The sequence below is a fragment of the Sceloporus occidentalis genome, unplaced genomic scaffold (genome assembly GCF_023333645.1).
Source record: "Sceloporus occidentalis isolate IW3139 unplaced genomic scaffold, rSceOcc1.0.p SCAF_86, whole genome shotgun sequence".
In the NCBI taxonomy this organism is placed as follows: domain Eukaryota; kingdom Metazoa; phylum Chordata; class Lepidosauria; order Squamata; family Phrynosomatidae; genus Sceloporus; species Sceloporus occidentalis.
In genome coordinates this window covers 1,181,388-1,201,132 of record NW_028317066.1, presented here as the reverse complement: position 1 = coordinate 1,201,132, position 19,745 = coordinate 1,181,388, and the positions used below count along the sequence as shown (strand labels likewise).

Here is a 19,745-nt window from a genome sequence, read left to right as displayed (position 1 = left end):
GCAACTAAGGGGATCTGCAAGGAGACAATAAAGATAGATTCAGAACCGAGAACTATCTCCGACCACAGCCCTATGATTGCAACATTAAGACTAGAAAAGCAGGAATATTCTTGGAAATTAAACCTTGCCTTACTGCAAAATGAGGACATCTTAAAGAGAGCTAGACAAACGCTGAAACTATTCTTTAAAGAGAACCAAAAGGATGATATTGAGATGACGACCGTATGGGAAACCTCTAAAGCATTTATGCGGGGTTTCTTCATCCAGCAAAATCACATTTTACAAAGAATAAAGAGAGAGAAACTAGGTTGTCTATATGACAATCTTCAGCAAAAGGAGAAAGAACTTGAAAAGAAACCCTCAGAGAAAACAATCTTTAAAGAAATTAAAACATTAAAAAAACAAATAGAAATAATTGAAAATGAAGAGATTCAAAACAAAATAAAGGACATGAAGCAAGTCCACTTTGAGCAAGCAAATAAACCTGGACGTTGGTTGGCATACAGGCTAAAGAAACAAAGAGAAAGAAATATAATTTCAGAAATTGTGACAAAAGACAAGAGAAGGATAATGGATCAAAGTGGAATCAGAAAAGAATTTCAGAAATTTTATACAAACTTATATAAAGACAGCCTGACAAAGAAAGAAAATATTACAAGTTTCTTAGACAATATTAATCTATTAAAATTTAAAGATCATCAGAAGGACACTTTAAATGCTCCAATAACAATGGCTGAGATAGTGGAGGCAATCAGAAACGGGAAGAAGTCCAAAACCCCCGGACCTGACGGCATACCTATAGAGTATTATCAGAAATTGGAAGACGAACTGTCAATATCTCTAAAAGATACTCTAAATGCAATCGGATTAGAAAAATACCCTGCAACATGGCAACAAGCCAACATTACACTCATCCTGAAAGAAAACAAAAATCCCGAGGACGTAAATAGCTACAGACCCATCTCACTCCTTAATGTGGATTATAAAATCTTCACCACAATACTCGCAGAAAGAATGAAGAAAGTCCTTATGGAATGGATAGGGAAAGAACAAGCAGGCTTTCTCCCAAACAGACACATTAAAGACAACACTCGCATTGTCATAAACACACTTGAATATTATGAAAAACATAACGAAAAAGAAATGGCTTTACTTTTTGTGGACTTTGAGAAAGCTTTTGATAATGTGTCTTGGGAGATGATTTTTGCCATGTTGGAGAAAGTGGAGGCCGGGTTTCAATTTCAGAGATGGATCCATGAAATATATAACAAGCAGATGGCAAGGCTAATAATAAACAATAGTAAATCGGAAGAATTTAAAATTAAGAGGGGAACTCGCCAGGGGTGTCCTCTCTCTCCACTTCTATTTATCTTTGTTTTAGAAGCCTTAAACCACCTGATCCGAAATGAAAGAAGAATTCAAGGAATGAAGGTCAAGAATTATGAATACAAAATGAGACTCTTCGCTGACGACATTGTATATATTTTAGAAAACCCTTTATGTAGTCTGAAATACCTGACTAATATACTTAAAAATTTTGAAGAGATCTCTGGTCTCAAGGTAAACAAGGGGAAAACTAATATGCTAGTTAAAAATATGGAGGAAGAAAATATGAAACAGTTAGAACGGGATTCAGGATTTAAAATAGAAAAAAAGATCAGATATCTGGGTATTATTCTGACAAATAGGAACATAGATTTATTTCAAAATAACTATACCCCAACATGGAAAGAGATACGAAAAGATTTAGACAGATGGGGAAATATTCAATTATCATGGATGGGTAGAATCTCGGTGATTCAAATGTTAGTCTTGCCTAAACTTCTTTATCTATTCCAGACAATCCCAATCTTACATTCCTTTAGACCTTTAGATGCATGGCAAAATAATATAATGAAATATATCTGGAATAAGAAAAAGGCCAGAATTAACAAAAAAGTAATGTGTGATGATAGAGCAAGAGGAGGCCTGGGTGTCCCTGATATAAAAATGTACTACTTCTCAGCAGCTCTTTGGTGGATATCTGATTGGATACTATTGGAAAATGATCACCTATTAGCATTAGAAGGGGAAAATCTAAGATTCGGATTCCATGCTTATTTATTTTATAATAAAGACAAAATTCACAAAGAATGTAAACATCATGTAATTATAAAAGCACTATTGAAAGTGTGGGAGAAATGGAAACCTAGATTGTCAAACCAAATAGTGCAGCACTGTTCCCCACATGAGGCGTTCTTCAGTAGGGAAGGCATTCCGAAAGGGAAATGGCTAAGATACGTAGATTTAACCATAGAAGCTCAAGATAAAATAGACTTTAAAAACCAAGAGCAACTGTATGAATCAGGTATTGAATGCCATTGGTATCTCTACTTGCAACTGAGACAGAGATGGAAACTAGACATGATAGAGCCTGGATTAAAAAGAGAAATTACGGATTGGGAAACAATAATGGTAAAAGGGCAGAAAAAGAAAATGGCTAAACTGTATAAAATGATCCTCAGTTGGAATACTGAGGAGGAAATTATACGACACTGCATGATAAAGTGGGCTCAAAATGTAGGACATAGTATATCATACGAAAAATGGGAGAAAATTTGGAAATTAAATCTGAAGCATACAATATGTCAGGATCTTAAAGAAAACACTTATAAAATGATTTATAGATGGCATCTCTCGCCAAATAGAATTGCGTTAATCTATAAAACTAGTAACCCATTATGTTGGAAGTGCCAAAAGACTATTGGTACTTACTATCACATGTGGTGGACATGCGAACTTGCCAAATCCTTCTGGCAAAGAGTATATGACATTATCTCCAGAGAATTAGAAATTCAAATACCTTGCACACCAGAAGTTTGTTTGTTAGGTATCTTTGAGGATAAAGTTGGAAAAAAATTTGGTAAACTCTTATTTTATCTATTTACTTGTGCTAGAATTGTTTATGCAAGGTTTTGGAAATCGAATCAAATCCCCTCCATGGATAAGTGGTTGATGAAAGCCCTAGAGACGGCAGAGATGGACAAGATCTACTGCGGATCAAAAGAAAAAGAAAATGATGCAGAAACAAAAGGCATTTGGCAACCCTTATATACATACTTGAAAAGAAGATGGAACAATTTTATTCTGACATAAAGTAATGTTGTTATGCTGCCGTGCTCTATGTTACTTAGTAGATTAGAGTAGTTCACTCTATATGGGGGGGGCGGGATACAGGGGCGGAATACAGGGAATGCAGGAACTCTTAGAATGAGACTCTGTGTTTAAAATTTGTTTACAAGTACTTTGCGATAATTTAAGTTAAATAAATTTTGAAATCTAGGGTTGTGTAAAAAGTCAGGATGTCTCTTTAGAAAGACATATAGGGGAAAATAAGGACTAGGAATGTCCCAAAATGTTTACTATTTCATCTAAAAAACTAAAGTATATCTTTCTTTTTAAACGTATGTGAAGAAGGGCTTTTACTTAAGTTTCGATTCAAGATAGAACGAATAAATATAACAGATTAACATGGAGAGCTAAGCAATAGGAAGTATTTATGTGTTAAATGTTGTTTTAGGGAAAGAGGTGTGAAGGTACCCAAGTTAGATGGTCTGTATAGTTATGTTTATATTGTTACAAGATATACCTTTGTAATGTCTTTATGTGTTGTTTGTTGTATGTGCTATATGTGTAGAAAAATGCAAAAATAAGAATAAAAAAAAAAAAAGGAATGTGTGGGAATCACTCTTCTAACAGAGGCTTGAGTTTAAAAGACTGGTCTCTGGAAAAGGAGGGGAAACATAGAGAGTTATGGATATTTTTATATTATATTATGTTGCTATGGGTTTAGGCATATTATATTTTCATGTGGTATCATATTATGTGGAGATTGATAGGGTTTTATATTATAGATAGCTATATATATTGCTAAGCCATAATGCAAATTAAAACCGTTGTGTGGCTGAGTTCTGTGGTCCAAGGCCAGAGGTGCAGTGGTTGAGAAAAGGCACATGAGAGCTTCATTGCTTTTAGGAAAGCTGCCAGAATCCCGGATGGGAGGACACTGCACCTAAAAGGGCGGGAGAACGCTGTGCGGGAAAGGGCTACCCGATTAATTAGCTTCATTGGTAAATGGAGTGAGGTGGATGCATATGGTTATAAAAGGGATATGTTTATACCTTCTTTAATTCCTGACAAAAAAGTCACTTCCATTACTTCTTCTTCAATAAAAGCTATTCCTTTTTCAAAGTACTGCCTTTTGTGTTACAAGATGGGCTGCAATTAGGACCCTGACAGATATCTCTCTCCCCTTCCATTCACCCTTCTATCCCAAAAGGGCTGGAGAGCATACCAAACCAACCATGTGTAATGCCAGGTCAGTCAAAAATACAACGCAGATAGTCTAGGATCTCCTACTGGACGAAGAGGCTGACCTGGCTTGTTTCATGGAGACCTGGCTGCGTGATGATAGCTCAGCCACCTGGGATCAGGCCTTACCAGCCGGGTTCTCCATCAGTGAGCAGGTAAGGGGACATCGCTTTGGTCCATAAAGACAATCTTGCCTTGAGCAGGATACCTATCCATATGATCGACCACATCAAATGTATTTGCCTCAGCTTAAAGACTAGGCGAAGTCTAGGGATTCTGTTGGTTTAATGTCCACCCCGTTCCTTAACAGACTCCCTAGCGGAGCTGACACAACTGGTCTCTGAGATGCTGCTGGAGTCACCTAGGCTTTTGGTCCTGGGCGACCTCAACATCCCCCTCGAGGCCCCTCCTCAACATGCGCAGGATTTGCAAGGGCCTCTCTGCTGCTGCTGCTTATTCCACTGCTGGCCTTTGCGGGAAAGGAAGGTATGCGCTGGGGATTCAGCAGTCTCCCCTTTCTTCCCTTCTTTCTTCCTTTGAGGAGACTCCAGGCGAGCCCAAGGTGCAGAGCTGGACTCAGGAGGAAAAGGCAGGAAAGGAAGGCTCTGCTTTGGAAATAAAGCTCTCTCTGTGTATCTTCTATGTTTGTGTTTGTGTGTGTTTGCCTCTGCTGTTCTTATGGCTGGGAATGGAACAGAAAACTGAGGAGGGAATAAAGGGTCAGTTTAGCACAAATTCACAACTTCTGTGCATTTAAGAGTCCAGTGTGTTGAAATAGTAAAGAACTTTATTGAGAACACAGAGTCAAAAATTCAGTGGTTAAGCCAGAACTGCCCATTCCAAGCAAACAATACATTAAAACCCCAAACACCTAAAACTGCTCCCTCTTCCAAGCCTAGCTCCCCCCTCCAATTCCTACAGTCTATGCCCCACAGGTAACAAGCCCCCCTTTGCCATCCCTAGAAACTAGCCCTTTCTGTTAATACCAGCCTCCGACTTTCTTCAGCCAACATCCCACACAATGCAAAAGCTATCATTCCCATAAATATTCTAGACAGCTGCAACAAATCCCAGCCCCTCATCTAGCTAACCTATACCATGACCCACAATCCCCAGCCAAATAGACAACCCATAGCAACTATCTATACTATTAGCAAATAAAACCTAAACTTAACAAAATACAACTTTAAAACAAACAGACATATGGACAGAGAAACCTTACAAACAAAATCACAAGGGCCTTTTCTTAGCACCGTTGGATTGAAAATATTTTATATTCCTTACTGACAAAAATAATGTTAGTTTACTGCTGAGATTTGTGTGGCTTCTCTCCTGTGTGGACTCTCTGATGTGTCACTAGGTTTGACCTCTGAGAAAAACATTGCCCACAGTGCTGGCATTTGTATGGCTTCTCTCCTGTGTGGACTCTCTGATGTGTCACTAGGTTTGACCTCTGAGAAAAACATTGCCCACAGTGCTGGCATTTGTATGGCTTCTCTCCTGTGTGACCTCTCTGATGTCTCACTAGGAGAGTCTTTGAAGAAAAACATTTTCTACAATGCTGGCAGTACAAAGACACTGACTTCTTCAGCCCCAGAAAGGCCTCTTCTGAAGCCCTTTATGGCCGGAGCTTCCCTGGGTCAGAGGCCGTCCCCTCAGCCGTAGAGAAGGGTTGCTCTGAGTGCGAAGGAGGAGGAGGTCCACAGGGCTGAGGGAGGGAAGGCAATGGGAAAAGGTCAGTGCCAAAGGCTATGGAGGGCAGAAGGTAACAATGCCTAGGAAACTCCTCTGAGTCCCAGCCATTCTAGGAATGAGTGGCAGGAGTGAGTTCAGGGGGCTGAGGGGGTCTCCTTTCCCAAAGGGGGGGGCAAGGACCGGTGGGACCCCCCCAGCTAGGGCCCAAAGGGAAGGTCTCTGTCCCAACTCTCTGTCCCAGCCCCCAAAGCCCAGCCTCCCCACTGGCCCTGAGTCCCCAGAACATTATTCCCCACAATCTCAAGCAGCACAAAATGGCCACCAGAACACAAAATGGCTGCCTCTGCCTCAGCGCTTGGCAGTTGGCAGTTTGAGGCCTTCTGGGAACCCAAAATGGAGGATGAAAGGGCCTCAAAGTCGGAAGGGCCCCAAACAGGATTTCTGATCCTAAAGAAAGGTTTTCCTGATTGCACCCGATGGCTGTGAGAACACAAAAAGTCCCCAAACAGTCCCTTATCCTTGTTGTTTGTTTATATGTTTGCTTGTTTGTTTCATTCTTGATAATATGAGATGGTCTGGTCTTCCTTCTTGCCTGAAAATCTATTAATAAGGAAAATGGGGAGACTTTTAAAACCTCCCAAAGGAGCTCCTTTTGGCCTTTTTTGGGGAACAAGCCTTCTCTTAGAAGCCAAAGCCCAATGTTTGTGAAGAAGAAGAATAAGGCTTGTATTAAAACTCCCTATTTCTGATCCCTCTTAAAACCCATGATCCCCAGAAGAAGCAGAGCTGTGTAATAAGAAAACCCTCTCAGAAAAGAGACACAATGAGACACACTTCCTTCCTTTTGGCCCAAGGAGCCTGGCCTCCTTCTGACTCTGGAGCCTCAGGAGAGAAAGAGAAGCCTCTGTTCAACTGAGGCTCAGAGAAGGTTCTGGAACATTATTCCCACAGTCACAAGCACCACAAAATGGCCGCCAGAACACAAGGAGGCTGGGACTGAGACTCCAGCCAATCAGGGCCAAGGATGGTGGGAGGGACTGGGATTCCAGCCAATCAGGGCCAGGGATGGCTCATAAAGGTATAAGTCTGAGTGCACTTAAATAGAGATGCCTACACATACATATACATATATATACACAGATGTACAGATGTATATACACAAACACACATGCACACATACATCTCACCCGGAGGCCCAGCACCAGGAAGGCCAGTCCCCCCACCTTCACAAAGGCCCCATTCCCACTCCCTCATTTGCCCTGGACAGAACTGGGCAGATCCAGGTGCCCCCATATCGAATCTCCCCGGAAACAAGTTCCTACTACCCTTTACCTCAATCGGGGCAATCTACCCCCTGAACTTGATCTGATCATGACCGGGGCTGAGTTCATATTTGCCGGCAGCAGGGAAGAGCCGGTTGTTTCCAAAAAGAAAGGGTCAATAGTCTGCTTTCAGAAAAGCCGCGCTAAGGGGGATTTGCCCTGGATCTATTGCGCAAGCCCCTGATGGAGTTGTGTTAAAATCGGCGAGAGTGTGAACTTCCAACTTTTAAACCGGTTTGGGAAGCAGGGTAAAATGTACTCTGAATGGCCCCTACATTTAAGGGTGAAGGGAGCAAGAAACAACAAGCAAAGTCTAAACACTTCCTTTGACCATTGCAGCGTTGGAGCGTGTCGCCACCCTCGAACTGTCAATCGCTCACCTGCAGCAAAGCCAGGAGTAGCACAGAATGTGGCTATACAACTTGGTGTGTGGCGCTCCCCACAACAACGATGTGGGTCTTCCTTTTTTGACTTTCAAAAATGTTTATTACACTGAGATATTCCCATGATAGTATTTAAATTACTAAATATCGACCAAATATTAACTATTAATTTAACGGAGTGTTATCACCCGTTTCTTCAAATGTTTTAAGACAACTCCATTCCATTTCTAAATATCCTTTTGGTTTCCCTCTTAGTAAGGCAGATACTATGTCCATATTTCTAGCTTCATGTATCTTAATCAACCAATCTTCGATAGAAGGATTAACTGTAGATTTCCAAACTTGAGCAAATAAGATCCTTGCACATGAGACCATATATAAAATAATGCTATTGTATTTTACTGACTTTATGTTGTGTGTCATGTTTAGTAAAAATAAATTTGGTTCAAAGGGAATATTTATATCAAGAATGTTTTGGATAGTTCCATGAATCCTTTGCCAGAATCCTTTAGCTTTAATGAGTGTCCACCAATATGAAAGAAGCTTCCCTCAGGTTCCCCGCATTTCCATCACTTAGTATTGACAGTTTTGTATATCTGGTGGGTTTTGGGGGGTCAGATACCACCTGTATAACATTTTGATATAATTTCCTTTATAGTTTTGGCACAGAGTGAATTTATTTGTTCCTTTCCATGATTTTTCCCATTCCTCTATAGTTATAGTTCTATTTATATCACGTGCCCATCTTACCATGCTGTGTTTAATAATTTCATCTTCTAGATCTCTTTCAATAGTTTATAATATTTGGATATGTGTTTACCTTTTTTGTCCATCATAATTTTATCTATTTCATTGTTATCCATCGTTAACCCAGGAGCTTTATTGTCTGCCTTAAAACAATTGTTTAATTCGTTGTATAAAAACCAGTCCTTCATGTTTCCTCTTTCATTAAGTCCTTCCATAGATTTCATATTGTATTTTCCTTCTGGTGTTTGGTTTATTAAATCTCCGTATCTTAGTCATGGAGTATCTTTGTCCTTTGTTCTATTGTAATAGGCTTCTTGCAGTGACATCCAAAATTGATGTCTCATTTTATACCATACTTTAAGCAATGATCTTCTTATAAAATGATGGTTAAAAGTATTATTATCTTTTGGTTTTGTATACCACATATATGCATGTATACCAAGATTCAGGTTAGCTTTTTCTATATTCAATAAAGTCTTGTTTTTTAATTTGAATCATTCTTCTAGCCATTTCAGACAAGCTGCATAATAATACAGCTTAAGGTTTGGTAAGTTACATCCCCCCCTTGAAGCAAAGATCATTTACTAAGGCAACCATAACATTTCGACTCCGTATCCCATACTGAAGCCAGTTTGATATGGGTCCATATAATCTGTTTCATCCAAGACCTCTTGGAGATGAAGAGCAACTATCCTCAAAATTATGTTGGTTAGAAATAGAAGACAGGAGACCGGTCTGTAATTGTTCATGTCCAAGGGATCTAGGGAGGGCTTTTCCATAAATGGCCGTAACACTGCTTCTTTTAAACATGATGGAAAATAGCCCTAACTAAGAGATGCATCTATGATATATTTCAGGTGATATAAAAAGGGCAAGGGTTGGGAGGGCAAGTTATCCTCTTCACACTTACAAGGAGCTTGGCCACATCCTCAGTACTCAAATTCAAATTGATCCAGTATGATCTTACTCATGGACACCTCACTTATAGCCTCTGCAATAATGCTGATGTCCAATTTGGCTCTTATCTGAGACATTATCTGTGAAATAGTCATTTAAAGCATCATAGTTAGCTGTGAAAGGCTCTAATAATGGGTTCCAGGAGGAAGGTGCCTGAAACAGGTCCCAAAACACCCCCCCCCCCGACTTCAGCAGTCTCTTTATGCTTCTCTTCCCTTGGCACTTTTATTCCTTTCAGATGCCCCAAAGACCCCTTCTCAGCATGCGCAGGGATCGTAAGGCCTTTGCTGCTGCTGCTGTTTATTCCATTGTCGGCCTTTGGAAGAAGGGAAGGACTACAGCCTTTTTTCCTTCCTTCCGGAATGGAGCCCAAGCTGCGGAGCTGGAGTCAGGGGGGAAAGGCTGGGAAGGCTCTGCTTTGTACATATAGCTCTGTCTCTCTGAGTATATACAGTGGTACCCCGGGTTACGAAATTAATTCGTTCCGCCGCCGCTTTCGTAACCCGGAAACTTTCGCTAGCCGAAATGCCCATAGGCGCTAATAGCGAAAGCCGCGATTCCGTGTGAAATCGCGCCAAAAAGCACCAAATTTTTTTTCGTAACCCGAAATAACCTTCGTAACCCGGAAAAATGTTTTTAAATGGATTTTTTTCGTAACCCGGAAATTTCGTAAGGCGGCGCATTCGTATCCCGGGGTACCACTGTATGTGTGTTTGCCTCTGTTTTTATGGCTGGGAATGGAGCTGAGGGCTGAGGAGAGAAGAAAGGGTACATTTTGTGCAAATGCAGAATTTCTGTACACCAATGAGTCCAGTGTGTTGAAACAACAAAAAAAAGTCAAAGAGCCCTCCTCCAACCACCATCTTGAGGGGGAGAGAGGCCTGGCCTGGAAGACAAAGAGCCCTCCTCCAACCACCATCTTGAGGGGGAGAGAGGCCTGGCCTGGAAGACAAAGAGCCCTCCTCCAACCACCATCTTGAGGGTGAGAGAGGCCTGGCCTGGAAGACAAAGAGCCCTCCTCCGACCACCATCTTGAGGGGGAGAGAGGCCTGGCCTGAAAGACAAAGAGCCCTCCTCCAACCACCATCTTGAGGGGGAGAGAGGCCAGGCCTGGAAGACAAAGAGCCCTCCTCCAACCACCATCTTGAGGGGGAGAGAGGCCTGGCCTGGAAGACAAAGAGCCCTCCTCCAACCACCATCTTGAGGGGGAGAGAGGCCAGGCCTGAAGAAAAAGAGCCCTCCTCCAACCACCATCTTGAGGGGGAGAGAGGCCAGGCCTGAAGAAAAAGAGCCCTCCTCCAACCACCATCTTGAGGGGGAGAGAGGCCAGGACTGGAAGACAAAGAGCCCTCCTCCAACCACCATCTTGAGGGGGAGAGAGGCCAGGCCTGGAAGACAAAGAGCCCTCCTCCAACCACCATCTTGAGGGGGAGAGAAGCCTGGCCTGGAAGAAAAAGAGCCCTCCTCCAACCACCATCTTGAGGGGGAGAGAGGCCAGGCCTAGAAGACAAAGAGCCCTCCTCCAACCACCATCTTGAGGGGGAGAGAGGCCAGGCCTGGAAGACAAAGAGCCCTCCTCCAACCACCATCTTGAGGGGGAGAGAAGCCTGGCCTGGAAGACAAAGAGCCCTCCTCCAACCACCATCTTGAGGGGGAGAGAGGCCTTGCAATTTTTTGTATTGTTTTGCAATTTTACTGTACACCGCTATGATCATTGCGGAATAGCGGTCTACAAATAAAAATTATTATTATTATTATTATTATTATTATTATTTATTGAAAACACATAATCAGAAATTCAGTCTTTAAGTCAGAGCTGCCCTCCCCAAACCAAACATTAAAACCCCAAAACCTAAAACATCACACTCGTCCAAACCTGGCCCCCACCTCCAAATCCCACAGTCTATGTCCCACAGATAACAAGGCCCCCTTTGCCATTCCCACAAACTAGCCCTTTCTGTTAATACCTGTCCCCAACTTTCTTCAGCCAACATCGAACAAATTCCAAATGCTATCATTCCCATAACTGTTCTAACCAGCTGCAGCCAATCCCACCCCTCTGTTTAACTAACCTATTCCACCACCATGATCGCCACTCAGATTTATAAACGAAAGCAATAAGCTATAATAAAGGCAAATAAAACCTCAAAATAACAAAATATAATTGAAAAACATAAACAGGCATATGGACACACAAACCTAACACACGAAATCACAAGGGCTTTTTCTTATCACCACAAGATTTAAAATATATTCTTTGTTTTGCTTCTTGATAAATATAATGTTAGTTCATTTCTGGAATTTGTGTGGCTTCTCTCCTGTGTGGACTCTCTGATGTCTCACTAGGTGTGACTTCGAAGAAAAACATTTCCCACAATGCTGGCATTTGTAAGGCTTCTCTCCTGTGTGGACTCTCTGATGTCTCACTAGGTATGACTTTGAAGAAAAACATTTCCCACAATCCTGGCATTTGTTTGGGTTCTCTCCTGTGTGGACTCTCTGATGTGCCAATAGGTATGACTTGGAAGAAAAACATTTCTCACAATCCTGGCATTTGTTTGGGTTCTCTCCTGTGTGGACTCTCTGATGTGCCAATAGGTGTGACTTCTGAGAAAAACCTTTCCCACAATGCTGGCATTTGTATGGCTTCTCTCCTGTGTGGACTCTCTGATGTGCCAATAGGTGTGACTTCTGAGAAAAACCTTTCCCACAATGCTGGCATTTGTATGGCTTCTCTCCTGTGTGGACTCTCTGATGTTTCACTAGGTCTGACTTGGAAGAAAAACATTTCCAACAACGCTGGCATTTGTATGGCTTCTCTCCTGTGTGGACTCTCTCATGTGCCAATAGGTGTGACTTCCGAGAAAAACATTTCCCACAATGCTGGCATTTGTATGGCTTCTCTCCTGTGTGGACTCTCTGATGTTTCACTAGGTCTGACTTGGAAGAAAAACATTTCCAACAACGCTGTCATTTGTATGGCTTCTCTCCTGTGTGGACTCTCTCATGTGCCAATAGGTGTGACTTCCGAGAAAAACATTTCCAACAACGCTGGCATTTGTATGGCTTCTCTCCTGTGTGGACTCTCTCATGTGCCAATAGGTGTGACTTCTGAGAAAAACCTTTCCCACAATGCTGGCATTTGTATGGCTTCTCTCCTGTGTGGACTCTCTGATGCTTGACAAGGACTGACTTGTAGGCAAATCTTTTTCCACAATGCTGACATTTATGTGACTTCTTTCTTGTGTGGACTCTCTCATGACTGACAAGTTCTTCTGTAAACAAGGACAATGACAGACAAGACTAAATCTCAGCATTAAGAGAGGAAGGTGTTACCCCAAGATTTAGCCCCATGTTCAACCCTCCCTATGTGAGATTAAATTAATAAAATTGGTGTGAGTGACCCTGGGAATGACACTGTTCTGGATGCCCCAAATCCATATAATGACTGTATTCTTACTCAGAGCTACCAAAGAAGAAATTGAAGGGGAACTGTCATGAGGAAATCAGTAGAAGCAGATAGTCAGGCATTTGAAAAATATTCCAATATATATATATGTAAAAATACTTTGATTGAAAAGTGGCATCATTTCCTGTGAGACTGCCATAGAGTGTTGAGTCAGAGCACATGGCATGATGCAAGCTAACTGCAGAGGATGCTTCATGCTGTGTGGCACCAGGAGATGCCTCACAACCAATACAGTATACAGCTCACATGTGGATTGATGTGGGTTGGAGTTGTGTGTACAAGAGATTGTGAAGTATAGGAAGGGCAATGAATTCAGCTTCCTTACCCACATAGGTCACATTTTGGTAATTCTCCATCATCACATAATTGTACATAAGTCTCTGCTTCTTTGTCAATAGTTTCCATTCATCCTCAGTGAAATATACCGCCACATCTGCAAAGGTCACCTGCAACAGAAAATAGCCCTCATTTAGAGAATGACTAAAAAAAAAAAAAGGGGGGGGGGAGGAGCACATGAAGCATCCCAAAAATTATTTGATCACCTAAGAATTTAGTCCAGGAAATAAACTTTAAATTCTGTCAGCAAGAAAAAAGCTACTGCCTTTGAAATCCAGTTTGTCTCAAATTCTTTCAATGTAATATACCATATATTAATCAATATAATTTAGGCCATGGCTGGGATATAGAGGATGGATTATGATACTGACTATCCCAACACATACAGTACATTTAGCCACCAAAGAATTATAGTGCATTTAGACATTTCTTGCCACATTTCAGAGGCAAAAGTTAATTTTAAAAAACTGTTCTGGGGAGCACTGTGGGGTTGAGGGCCATGGGGCCACCCCCACTTTATATCCAGTGATATTCTCCCATATCACCCAATGTTTCACAGCTGGGAAAAACAAGACACATGTGGAAAAGGAAAACCAGAAAGTGGTGAAGATGGTCAAAGTTGTTTATGAGGAAGATCCCACAAGCGGGAAAGGGCACAGCAGTTTGCTTTTGCCTCAGACTCCTAGCAAAGGAAAGTCCCTGACCCTTTCTGTCTTCTCCTCTCCCCACTTTTGAGTGGATGGGGTGCAAACTCCTTTGCACACTTTATGCAGAAATTGAAGTGACTGAAGACGGGGGAAAGTAGTAATAGGAGACAGAAACCAGAACATTTGAAAAGCCCCTGAAAAAGTGGGGTGACAGAGGATTAACCAGGACTGTCTCTGCCAAACTCCAACAGTATTTTATTTGCTTCCTTTCATAAATTGGCCCAGCAGTGACCCAGATGAAGCTAATAGGATAGTGACTCACCAAAGAGTTTTTGTTCCTGGGCAGCCTCTTTCCTTTGGAGCCCAACTCCCTCTGGTTGGCCTCTGTGTCGGCCATCAGGTGGGCAGGGGTCCTGGTGGTCCTGCACTTGGGTCACTTCCAGCAAGAGAGGCCCCAAAGCTGTGTCCAAGGGGGCCGAGATGAGGTTCCTGAGAAAAGAGACCAGAGATTCAAAAAAGGACATAAATTGGATCTCCTATAAAGAATCAATGCAAACAGATAGAACTGGTTATATAATAAATACATGAGAAGATCCTAATGATCTTCTCGTGTCTTGATCTTTCATGGTTCTTTGGCAGACAATTAAGAAAGCTCTTCCTAATGGATAAAAAACAATACGGTATTTGCAAATCAGACTCTGATCTAGAACAGGAAATAATTCCTTTAAAAGAAATAAACAGTTTGCTTTTCTGTCTAATTCTTATTTTTGTTCTTCTTGTTTGTTTGTATGTTTGTTTGTTTCATTCTTGGTAATATGAGATAGTCTGGTCTGCCTCCTTCCTTCTTGCCTGAAAATCTCTTAATAAGAAAAGTGAGAAGACTTTTAAAACCTCCCAAAGAAGCTCCTTTTGGCCTTTTTTGGGGGGCAAGCCTCCTCTTAGGAGCCAAAGCCAGATTTGTGAAGAAGAAGAATAAGGCTTGTATGAAAACCATGCTCCCCATTTCTGTATAAAAAAACCCTCTCAGGAAAGAGACACAAAAGACACACCAAGAAACACACTGACTCCCTTTTGGCCCAAGGAGCCTGGCCTCCTTCTGGCTATGAAGTCTCAGGGAGAGAAAGAGGAGGCCTCAGAGAAGGTTCTGGAAGATTATTCCCCACAGTCAGAAGCAGCACAAAATGGCTGCCGGAAGACAAAATGGCCCAGAACACAAAATGGCTGCCAGAAAACAAAATGGCTGCCGGAACAGAAACTGGATGCCTCTGCCTCAGAATGAACGTGGGGGGGGGGGTGGCATTAATGATGATTAAGGTCTGGCGGCAGCTTCATCCTCTCCCCCGCAGGCCTGATAATATCATCATCACCACCACCAGCACCATTGCTACTGCGTGAGAGCCACCATTAAAAGCATTGAAATCCCCTTTGGGGAGTCCCACTCTCCCACCTTCAGAGAGAGTGGGCCATGCCTAGAAGGACTCCTTCCTCCCCACCTTAATGGCAGTGGCCAAAGAAGAGCAGCAGCAGTAGACCCAAGCCAGCCCCAGCCAGACCTCAGTGCAGCAGTGAAGCCTAGTGGTTCCAGGCCTGGTCCCTCTGCTGTCACTTCACTCACCTCACTCCTTCCTCCCTCTCTGTCTGTCTCTTTCTTTCTATTACACCCTGCTCCTCTCTCCTCTTTCCTTCCTTCCTGTCTCTCTGTCTGTCTCTTTCTCTCTCTTACACTCTGCTCCTCTCTCCTCCTTCCTTCCTTCCTGTCTCTCTGTCTGTCTCTTTCTCTCTCTTACACTCTGCTCCTCTCTCCTCCTTCTTTCCTTCCTGTCTCTCTGTCTGTCTATTTCTCTCTATTACACCCTGCTCCTCTCTCCTCCTTCCTTCCTTCCTGTCTCTCTGTCTGTCTCTTTCTCTCTCTTACACTCTGCTCCTCTCTCCTCCTTCCTTCCTTCCTGTCTCTCTGTCTGTCTCTTTCTTTCTATTACACCCTGCTCCTCTCTCCTCCTTCCTTCCTTCCTGTCTCTCTGTCGGTCTCTTTCTCTCTATTACACCCTGCTCCTCTCTCCTCCTTCCTTCCTTCCTGTCTCTCTGTCTGTCTCTTTCTCTCTCTTACACTCTGCTCCTCTCTCCTCCTTCCTTCCTTCCTGTCTCTCTGTCTGTCTCTTTCTCTCTCTTACACTCTGCTCCTCTCTCCTCCTTCCTTCCTTCCTGTCTCTCTGTCTGTCTCTTTCTCTCTCTTACACTCTGCTCCTCTCTCCTCCTTCCTTCCTTCCTGTCTCTCTGTCGGTCTCTTTCTCTCTATTACACCCTGCTCCTCTCTCCTCCTTCCTTCCTTCCTGTCTCTCTGTCTGTCTCTTTCTCTCTCTTACACTCTGCTCCTCTCTCCTCCTTCCTTCCTTCCTGTCTCTCTGTCTGTCTCTTTCTCTCTCTTACACTCTGCTCCTCTCTCCTCCTTCCTTCCTTCCTGTCTCTCTGTCTGTCTCTTTCTCTCTCTTACACTCTGCTCCTCTCTCCTCCTTCCTTCCTTCCTGTCTCTCTGTCTGTCTATTTCTCTCTATTACACTCTGCTCCTCTCTCCTCCTTCCTTCCTTCCTGTCTCTCTGTCTGTCTCTTTCTCTCTTTTACATTCTGCTCCTCTCTCCTTCCTTTCTTCCTTCCTGTCTCTCTGTCTGTCTCTTTCTTTCTCTTACACTCTACTCCTCTCTCCTTCCTTCCTTCCTGTCTCTCTGTCTGTCTCTTTCTCCCTCTGACACTCTGCTTCTCTCCTCAGTCACTCTTCCGCACGCAGAGCTAAATAGAGAAGCAGAAGCTCCTCCTCTTCTTGAGGCTGGCCAATGGGGGCAGAGCAGCTGGAATACCCCGCCCCCTGCCCCAGACTCACATTTTGTGGTCTGGTGGCCATTTTGTGTTCCGGCGTGCATTTTGTGTTTTGGCAGCCATTTTGTGTGCTGCTTGTGACTGTGGGGAATGTTCCAGAACCTTCTCTGAGGCCTCCTTTGAACTGACCATTGGCTTCTCTTTCTCTCCCTGAGGCTTTAGAGTGAGAAGGAGGCCCAGCTCCTTGGGCCAAAAGGAAGGAAGTGTGTCTCTTTGTGTGTCTTTTCAGATTGCAATCCTATATATATACATATTATGAGACATAACTCCAGAGAGTGTTAGCCTTTTGGATGCCACAAGGTTCCTCTCATTCTTCAATGCAAGAAGCAACACCTCAGCTGCCTTCTAGAAGATAAAGCAAAAAGGCTTCCAAAAGAACTGAAGCCTTGGGCAAGTCACACTCTCTCAGCCTCAGAGGATGGCCATGGGAAACCCACTCTGAAGGAACCTGCCAAGAAAACCCCTTCAGAGACTCCCATCAGGTCACCATAAGACCTGGAAACAACTGGAAGGCACACACACACCAGTCACAATATTGGGAAATAGGCGCAAGTCTTGCCCTGGGCAAGTCACACACTCTCAGCCTCAGAGCACAATAGTTACAGGAAATGCTCAGCCAAGGGTGCCCCAGCCTTTCCCACTGCAGCAGCCATGGAGCACTTGATGGTGGAAAGGTCAACAGTGCCCCGGCCACCGGCCACTGCCTTCTTGGCTGAGGCAACAGTTGGACAGAGGCTCAAGTCCATGGCGGCTCCCTTGATCCCAGCCATTAAGCACCAAAGCTGACGGGAAGGTTAGGATTCCTTTCTTCCCTGGAGAAGTCACACTCTCTCAGCCTCAGAGGAGGGCAGGGACAGACCTCCTCCCTGGCCTAAATCTTGGCATTTAAGAATCAATCCAAGGACAGGATGGGCAGGAGACATCTGCCCCTTTTCTGGAGGGACTATTTTGGATCTAGGATCCATTTTAAGGCCACCAGGCTCAAACGTAAACACTGATCTCCGTCAGAGTCCTTGGTGAGGAGATAGGTTTGATCCTGCTATAAATCTGTGGATATAAGGATCCAATAGTACCAGCGGATCCACATATGCACACGTTCAGAACAAGACTGCACCTGTCTATTCACAAGCAAGTCTCACTGAGGTCAGGACAAGCATGTTGTTGTTGTTGCTGCTGTTGTTGCAGTGTGCCTTGGCAAGATTTCTTCAGAGTGGTTTTGCCATCATATCCATCCACTGACGGGTGAGAGAGTGTGGCTTATTGCCTCAGTTCATCCAGTGGGTTTATACAGCCAAGCCTGTACTCGAACCCTGGGCTCCAGAGTCACCCAGGACATGATTTGGTTTCCTAGAAATACAGTGCTCAGAGGAAGCCTTTTGGTGCTGGACTAGGACTCAGGAGACCAGAGTGTGGATCTTGTTTGCTGAGCTTCAGAGGGTGGCAAAGGCAAAAAACCAAGGAGTCTTTAACAATGTGATTTCCAGAACTATATCTCCCAATCCTCCCTCCTTCTAAGGATCTCTTTTGGCTGCCCTCCCTGCCAGGATCTCCCCCCAACTCTAGGATTCTGTGAATTTTGCATGGCAGAAGGAGGCTGGACTGGATGGCCCTTCATGGTCTAGGATTTTGGGTATTCCTGCATGGTAGAAGAGGGTTGTACTGGATGGCCCTTGGGGGTCTAGGGTTCTGTGTATTCCTGCAAGGCAGAAGGAGGCTGGACTGGATGGCCCTTCGTGGTCTAGGATTTTGGGCATTCCTGCATAGTGTTTTGGACTTAGGTGACCCTTGGCAAGTCACAGTTTCTCAGCTTCAGAGGATGGCAATGGCAACCCCTCTCTGAAGAAACCTGCCAAAAAACCCCATGATAAGGTTGCCTTAGGGTTGCCATAAGTTGGAAACGACTTGAAGACACACATGAAGAACAGAAAAAAATCTGCACTTATTTCTCAGGTTGTACATGGGAATGGGAGGCAGTGTTGTGCAGTGGTTTGAGTGTTGGGTTACAACTCTGGAGGCCAGGGTCCAGTGCCCCAATCCTCCATGAAACCAGCTGGGTGTCCATGGGCAAGAAGCCTGCCTTAGGGTTGCCATAAGTTGGAAACGACTTGAAGACACACATGAAGAACAGAAAAAAATCTGCACTTATTTCTCAGGTTGTACATGGGAATGGGAGGCAGTGTTGTGCAGTGGTTTGAGTGTTGGGTTACAACTCTGGAGGCCAGGGTCCAGTGCCCCAATCCTCCATGAAACCAGCTGGGTGTCCTTGGGCAAGAAGCCACACTCTCTCAGCCTCAGGGGAGGCAATGGCAAACCTCCTCTGAACAACTCTTGCCAAGGAAACCCCACGAGAGGCTCCCCAGAAGTCAGCAATGACTTGGAGCCACACCACAAAAAACTACAAAGACTCAAGAAAGAGACAGCATGGTTTAATGGATGGAGCATTGGACTATGACCCTGGAGCCCAGGGTTTGAATGCCCTCTTGGCCACGGAAACCCACTGAGTGACCTTAGGCAAGTCACACTCTCTCAGCCTCACAGGGAGGCACTTGCAAAACCACTTCTGGACAAATCTTGCCAAGAAAAGCCTGCGAAGGGCTTCCCTTACAAGTCAGAAACAACTTAGAGGCACACAATAACAACAAGAGGAGTAACACTAACAGGGCTTAATCACACCTCACAAGCCAGCTTTGGAGAAAGAAAGAAAGAAAGAAAGAAAGAAAGAAAGAAAGAAAGAAAGACTCTGACTATGTGTCTGGTCAAGAAGACGCTGGAGTTGTAATCCTCGGTTCAGAGGGATTGGAGGGGCCTTACTGCAGGGCAGGACCCCTCCTCTCTCTGGCCATGTGGGTGCTGGGAGATCCAGTCCAGGAAATACACTATAAATCCCTTTCGCAAGAGAAAAGGCTACTACTGCCTTTCAGATCCAGTTTGCCCCAAATCCTTTATGAGGCCAGAAACGCCTTTGTTA

The 19,745-nt window shown here is 43.7% G+C and overlaps 1 pseudogene; it reads right to left on the bottom strand.

The window, feature by feature from the left end:
* Positions 1-11,680: 11,680 nt before the first annotated feature.
* LOC149284974 (uncharacterized) lies at positions 11,681-13,279 on the bottom strand (annotated as a pseudogene).
* Between the last annotated feature and the right edge of the window lie 6,466 nt (positions 13,280-19,745).